We start from the raw sequence: 7,900 nt of genomic DNA on the forward strand, positions 1-7,900 counted from the left end.
ATAACAGCCTGAGATTTGAGAAAGTATCCTTTATTATATTAAGTCCAAATTTGTCTTCTGTCATTTCTACCATTTGACAAAGCCAGAGCTAGGAATTAACAAGAGAGGCAATTGTGTGAAATACAATACAGAAAGCAGAGGAATTTGCAAGAACACTTTTAAATCATATTTATCTTAAGAATACATTTTTAACATCAGAAATTTCTGTTGTGCCCATAGTTATTTATTTTTGACAAGTCAAATGCATTATAGCTGTAGGAAGCCTGTGGTTTTTAACAGGAAAAGATGAAGGACCAAACCAGGCTTGCTGCTTACAAAAAGGAATAATAAAGACAGGAATATGGGTTAGGTGCTGGAGATCAATTACTGTCTCCTTACCTTACCTTTTGCCATGATTTGAATTCATTTGCATGCTAAACCAGAAAAGATATTAGGAGTACCTAAGATCATCTACCCCTAAGAAAGAGAATTGACTGTAAAAGTGTTCTGTTCAAGCATAATGCTCTAAAAGGAAAGATTTTATCTTGGTGTGGGGGCACTGTTTCTCTTTTGTTGGCTAGATGCAGTGATATTATGACTAAAGAGCTATTGGCTCTTCCATTAGCAGGTGAAATTCTAATTAGTATATTCTAGAAGACTGAAACTTAGATAGATCCATATAGTACCTTACATTTGAGTTTATTAATATAGGATCCTAAGTGTGAGAGGAGTGTATCCCATATGTAATATCTCAAAGACTCAAAGCACCTTTTGAACAGTAACAGATAAGCAGCAAAAGTTTCTAATTTTGCTTAAGGATTATAAAATCCTAACACAATTCTTCTCACTGGAAATTAGTTCTTTCAATTTTAGAATAAGCCCTATTTTTGTTATACATGGTATCCTTTCAAAGATTTAACCACAGATATATTATTACCATATTAGTCCTTTCTACCTGAGTCTTTCATGATTTCCAGACCTCTTTTTCCTGATCACTACCTTATAAGTGGCTTGTTAATCTTATCATTTAAAATGCAATACCCATAATAAAATCATTACTACAGTTACTCTGGGCGGTGCAGATTACAATGTAACTATCTTTTCCTTAAACTGTTTTTGCCTTTCTTTGTATCCTCACCTTTTAGCACAGTGTCTAGACATACTTCTTGATGGATTTATTAAATTATCTTAATATTATTCTTCTATTTGCTTAGCATATGATTTCATGTTTTTAAGCAGTTTTCTCTTATACTTAGAGATTGACTGAAATTGTGACCAACAAGTATCTTTAGATCTTTTCTTCATAGTCCAGCTTTCCTTCATCCAAAGCTAATTTTTGCAAACCTAAACTCTGGGATTTGCATTTATATCTATTAAATTTCAACTTCTTGGTTTTGGCTAATTCCAAGCCAAATATGATGTTTTGAACCTTAATTTTGTCACATAAAATATTAATTAAGTGACAGTAGGTAGTTATCACAATAGATAGATTGCTTAATGTGGAGCAAGGAAGACAAGTTGAAATCCTGCTTCAAATCACTTGTCCTCTGTTTACTCATTTGTAAATTGTGTACAATAACAATAGCTGCCTCACAGGGTTTTTGTGAAGATAAAATATTTGTAGAGAACATTGTAAACGTTAAGGTGCTTTATAAATTCTAAATGTTATTAGTAGTATGTATAATTAGTAGTATTTGATAAGTATACTCCTGTATCTTTGATCAAGTCACTCAAATATATTAACCATGACTAGGTCAAAGTTAGATAATAGTGGCCTCCACTCCAAACTATCTACTAAGTTGAAATTAATTTGTTAATTGACACTATTTTATTCATTCAACCAGTTATGAATTTATTTAATTCTATCATGATTTAGTCTGTATTTCTCTATTTTTTCTGTACAGATATCATTTTGTCAAGTGATATCAGATTTGATTGTCAATTGATATCAAGAATTAATTTTCTATTATATTTCCCTAATCTGTCAGTTAAATAAACCTTCCAAAAAGAAAAATATTATTTTGACATTACTTCCTAGAATCTCTCCTACTAATCATCACTTTATTTTCTTAGTGCTCAAAAAAAATCTTTTTAAAACTAATTCATTCTCTTATTTTGCTAGAGATAATTATGAAGTTCATAAGCCAATAAGATCACAAATAAACTAAGGTAGAAGATCTTAGATCTTAGTCCAATTTCCTCATTTTAAAGATTAGGAAACCAAGTCCCAGAAAATTTAAGCAATTTATTTAAAATCACAGGGGGAGTTGGCAGCTAAACCAGGATTTAAATTCTGGACTTCTGGTTGCAAGTACACTGCTCCTCCTACTGTATAATGCTCTCTCCTATATAATTTCCAATTTCTTTGGAAATTGAAACTTTTTCTTGCCTCTAATCTCTTGGGAACTCTCTGATTTTTTTACCTTCCCAAAAATATAGATTGTAAATCAGAAGAAAAAAGAAAACAGCAAGATGTGGTATGAATTTTAAAATGATAATATAAATCATATTAATTTATGGTTTTATAAATCAGTACAGTCCATAGGGATTCCTTTCTATTTTAAACCTGATATTACCAATAAGAAAGTCCACTTTACCAATTCATATCAGTACCTTCTCTGCAATTTGTAATCCTAGGAAGTAGTGTAAAAAATAACCTGAATGTTTCCATAGGCCAGAATCACTTGGATCTTCATGATCCTGATAATTATATCATGTTGCCTCTCATACAATTTGTATGGGTATGTATGCATTTGTGTTATCTGTAAGAACATGTGCATATCCTCACATATTTGTCTAAATGTGACTCAGGAGAAGATATGAACAAATATCTTTTGAATCTGACCCAGTCATCTCCAGGAGAAAGAATTAATTTGATTCCTACCTGGAAGAGAATAGCAGATTTTGATCTATAGGCTTTGTCCTCTTTAGAGAGGAAATATCAGACTAGGATTATAACATTCTGCCCTTCCCCTACCCAAACATTCCTAGTGTAGGTGAAATGATTTTGATATCCAAACTTCCTTTCTAGTCCTTATCCCTTAATGGGAAATAAGTACTATAAGCTCTATCCAAACATTTGATGCTCTTCCCACTAAATACTAATTATACAAAAATCATCACAAATGGTGGATGAACTCATCTATCCAAGCAAACAGAAGCCAGAAAAATGTTGCAGATTATAATGTGGTAGATAATATATATAAAATGAATGAGCTCTCCTACTAATCAAATCAACAAGGATTTATTGTCACTGGAATTAAGACATCTTAGGTTACCCTACAGAGAATCTTCCATCTCAACAATGAAAAAAATTACCTGAAGTCTAATGTGGCAATCTAAAAATCATATCTCTCCTCCTTCCATGATGAGCTTACAAAAACAAGTATATACTTAAAATTTCCACTTCTTGAATACACACTCTCTCCTTGACCATTTTCAACACAACTTCCATATTACCACCCTACTAAATTTGCTTTCTCCAAGGTGTATTAACATTCTTATTTTGAAGTTTAATTTAGAATCAACTCAAATTCTTTGCAACAGTTGACATTGTTGACTATTGACATACTTAATATTCTATTCTCAAGACAATTCAGTAAACATTAATTAAGTGATTGAGAACTATAATAGCACCAACATAGTATATTTGATTAGTTTTTGAGATGCTGCACTCTCATAATTTTCACCCTGCTTCTTTTATTTTGCCTGTCTCTCATGCCTACTCATCTGTCTTCAAATACTTCATTGTGATTGAAAAGTTCTACCTTTATCTTTTCTGTCTTCTTTCTACATTATCTACTTTATTTATCTCATTTACTTCCAAGTTATTAATTATACACATAAAAACATACCCATATGTATGTATTTATGTAGACATATATACATATATATTTCTCTATGTACATGTGTGTGCCTCTATTTTCTCCCCAGAACAAATTATACATTTACAACTACCTCCTGAGGATACCCTTTCTAGATACTCAATAAATCCAAAACAACACTCAACATTTAGCTGTCATTGAAACATCTCTATTTTGATTAATATTGTTATGATTCTTCAAACATGCTGGTTTAAAATCTTGGAATTATATTTGATGTTTCCTTTTACTTCACTGGCTACCTCTAATTAGTTGTTAATTTCTTTCAATTCTATATCCATAGTATCTTTGGTGTCAATTACATCCTTTCTATCACTATAGTAGTAGTCTTATATTAGCCTAAAGTATTATATTAACTGATTTTGGAATGGTCTTCAAAGTGGGTCTTCAATTTTGCCTGCTTGTACTGTATCTTTAATTCCTTTCCTTCCATATCAGGAATCACTTTGTTCAAGGGATCCATAGTAGCAGATTGAATGAAGAACTGGACTTGGAGTTAAAAAATCCTAGTTTTCAATCCTGACTCTCTTATCTATTATGTATACAGTCCTGGAAAAGTGACTTCAACTTTCTGAATTTCCTTCACTTCTTGACTTCCCAGACTTCTTTCAAGTCTCTGCTAAAGTCCCACCTTCTTCATGAAATCTCTCATAGACTTCCTTAATCTCCTTAATTTGTCTTCAATTTACTCAAGTATATATATATGTGTGTGTATATATATATATATATATATATATATATATATATTTCACATGCATGTATGTGTATGTATATGCATATGAATATGTCTATTGTATATGTAAATGGAAAGATGAAGTTGGTACAGAAATATTTGAATGTTGTCTCCACCATTAGATTGTGAGCTCCTTGAAAACAGGAGCTGTTTTTTATCTTTGTTTTTATCCCTAGTATTTAGTGCAAAACCTAGCACATAGTAGATGCTTTATAAATGCTTGTTGACTTGATTTCTTAATGCCCATAAAAAAATATCAATTCCTTATTATAATTCTCAAGACCTTGAATCATCTTTCCCCAATTAATTTTCCAACCTGATACTACATTATTCCCTTTCATTTCATCTATATTTAAACAAGACTCACCGTTACTTGTTTTAATTTTGTCCTCTCTTCTCTTTGGGACTTTGCTTATTCTATATCTCCTGTCTGTCCTTCCAACCCGACTCTGCCTGTTGAAATCTCTTCCTTCTTTCAAACTAAGCTCAAATGTCAATAAAATAAGAGATACAGTATTGGTAGGATTAATGAAGCTTCTTTAATCCTATCAGCTAATACTGATCTTTTCCTCTGCATATTTCTTTATCATATTCTTCCTTGTTTCATAATTATTTTAGTATGTGTCTTAACCTTTCTATTTGACTAATGCACTCCCTAAAAATAAAAATTGTTGGTTTGTATTATTTTTTGTGTCCTGGATTTCTAGCACAATTTCTGGTATATAGGAGGAATTTAATAAATGTTTATTATTGAACTATAGCACAGTTATTAGCACAGAGTAGATTTTTAATAACTTTCTCAAATTGAATTGTAAAAGATGACAAACATGTTTTAAAGAAATCATGGTTAATATTTTCTTTACGAAAGCCAAACTTAAATATAGGCACATACACAGAGTTAGAGTGCATCCATCAACTCTAAAAAAAGGTTCCTAGTCAGAATATTGACATATAGAGTAGTAGCATAGTTCAAGATAATGGAGCAACTTTATTCAGTGAGTGATTTTTTTTTTTCTGAGTGTTACTTCATTGATGTGATTTATGAGAAAAAATGACTGACTGAGAATAATTAAACAATTAAAGATTTCTGGAGTATTTTTGAGATTTATTTTGCACAAATTAAATTTGATCTTAATTTTTGTAGGCTCCACAAATCTTTTCTATGTATAGTTAATTCTAAATTATCCCTCCTTGTATTATCCAATTTGTGGATTAGTCATTGCTATTTTAAAATCATTGCTTATTTTCCCTAAGTCAGCATGTTTCTGAGCCATTTTCTCTTACTAAAATCCAACATATGCTTAATGAGACAATTCTATTTTATCATATATGTTTAATGAAGGCAAACCAGTTTTACAGATGATAGAAGTAATAGGGAGCGCTTGTAACTTCTTTTCACTTACAAGATAAAAAACAAATTTCTTTCTTTCTCGTTTAAAGCCTTTCACAATATGGATTCAGTTTACCTTTCCAGATTTGTTATACATTGCTTCCTTTCATATACTGTGACCCATCCAGTCTCCTACTTAACCACTTTTTTGCTAACATCATGCCATCTCTTACCTTCAAACCTTTGTACAAACTGTATATAGTTCATCTGTATGTTGCGCTTCACTACAGTCTTAAAAGCATTAGTTTCTTTCAATGGTCAACTTAAGTATCACCTCCTAAATTTGATTTCTGAACTCTCTCCAACTGCTAATATTGTTTCCCCACTATTAAACAATCAGTTTTTGTTTGTACATATTTTTGTAGACTTTTATATGTACCATATTATTTGCCCTAATAAAATTTAAAATTTTTGAAAGCCAGTTACTCTCTTATTTTTGTCTTTGTATCTCTATAGAATAGTACAATAACAAACACTTGATAAATACAAAATAACTGCATGCTTGTTGATTATCTACCTAAATAAAACTAATTTGAAAGTAACTGCCAAAATGCAGTTCCCAAATGAAGAAACTTTTCACTTTCCATTGTTGTAGATTATCTGTATAACCATAATTCCTCAGTATCTTTGACTTTATTATCATCATTTTGCAAATGTAGTTTATATATTCAGTTTCCAAGATTTTTGTTTTCCCTTCAACTTATTAAGGGATAGTATTATCAATTGTGATAGATACATTAGTCCTTTGATCCAAATTACATGTTTAAGCCACATTCTTGTTTTAGTAAAAGATTAACAACCATTTGTATGTCACATAATTTTTCATTTAAAAACAAAAATGACTTACACAGTTGCATGTAAGATTTTCTGGTATTAAATTTTAAATGATGTGCAGAGAATATAAACATGTTATGGTATACAAACGTAATAGAATTCTATGATATAATAAGAAATGAAGGAGATGGTTTCAGAGAAACCTATGAAAACTTGTATGAATCAATATAAAGTGAAGTGAATAGGACCAAGAAGACAATTTGTATAATAAGATAAACAACTTCAGAATACTTGGAAACTGATCAACAAACCAATGACAAATCCTAAATTCCAAAGGATTCATAATTAATAATGAAATATGCTGCCAACCTCCTTTTAAAAAGATGATGGACTCAGGGACATTTTTAGACATGGTCAATTGAACAACTTTGGTTGATTTTAAATGTTCTTAACGAGTAGTTTTGTTTCTTTTGTTTTCTCAGAGTTGGAAAAATGAAGTGGGAGAAAGAAAAGATGGATCTTCATTGAAAAAATAAAACTGTAATTTGCAAACTAAAAAGTAGAAAAAAAGAAAAAGAGCTGGGATAGGAGAGAGAGTTGGCATTGTTGGGTCTTTATTTTGGGGGGTATTAAATCCATAGAAAACCATTTCTGTGTCCCAGAATTTATCATGCAGCTTCGGTTGAATTGTGCCCAAAGTTTCCAATTTTAGCTTCAATTGTAAAAAGGTATAGGGTTTTCAATCAAGAACTCACAAATACAGATTTCATTTAAAAAACTATTTATGTCTTTCACCTTTAATAACATAGATATTTCCCAATATCTTTCTCCAACCACAATAAAATTATCTCTTGTCACAGAAAAAAATAGAAACCAAACCAAATTACAAAATCACAGCATACAAAATATCTTTTTCTCTCTCACTTAAAGAAGAGTAGGGTGTTTCATCAGTAGTCAGTCAATCCATTAGTTAACATGCATTTTAATAAATGTGCTTAATAACAGTGGCTAGGTACCAGGCACTGGACTAAATCCTAAGGACAAAAGAAAGACAAAAACAATCCCTGCCCTCAAATAACTTATATTCTAATGCAGGAATCAACATTTAAATAATTATGTACATACAAGATTTATGTAGAATAG

The 7,900-nt window shown here is 30.8% G+C and overlaps 1 long non-coding RNA gene across 1 annotated transcript in view; it reads left to right on the forward strand.

Moving 5' to 3' along the window:
* Nucleotides 1–7,405, forward strand: part of LOC141564893 (uncharacterized) — a 137,804-nt gene extending 130,399 nt beyond the window's left edge. Inside the window, exon 3 of the long non-coding RNA XR_012488787.1 lies at nucleotides 7,240–7,405. This is a non-coding gene — a long non-coding RNA (uncharacterized LOC141564893). The remainder of the gene's footprint in view (nucleotides 1–7,239) is intronic.
* Nucleotides 7,406–7,900: the final 495 nt, after the last annotated feature.

The sequence above is a fragment of the Sminthopsis crassicaudata genome, chromosome 3 (genome assembly GCF_048593235.1).
Source record: "Sminthopsis crassicaudata isolate SCR6 chromosome 3, ASM4859323v1, whole genome shotgun sequence".
Lineage (NCBI taxonomy): Eukaryota > Metazoa > Chordata > Mammalia > Dasyuromorphia > Dasyuridae > Sminthopsis > Sminthopsis crassicaudata.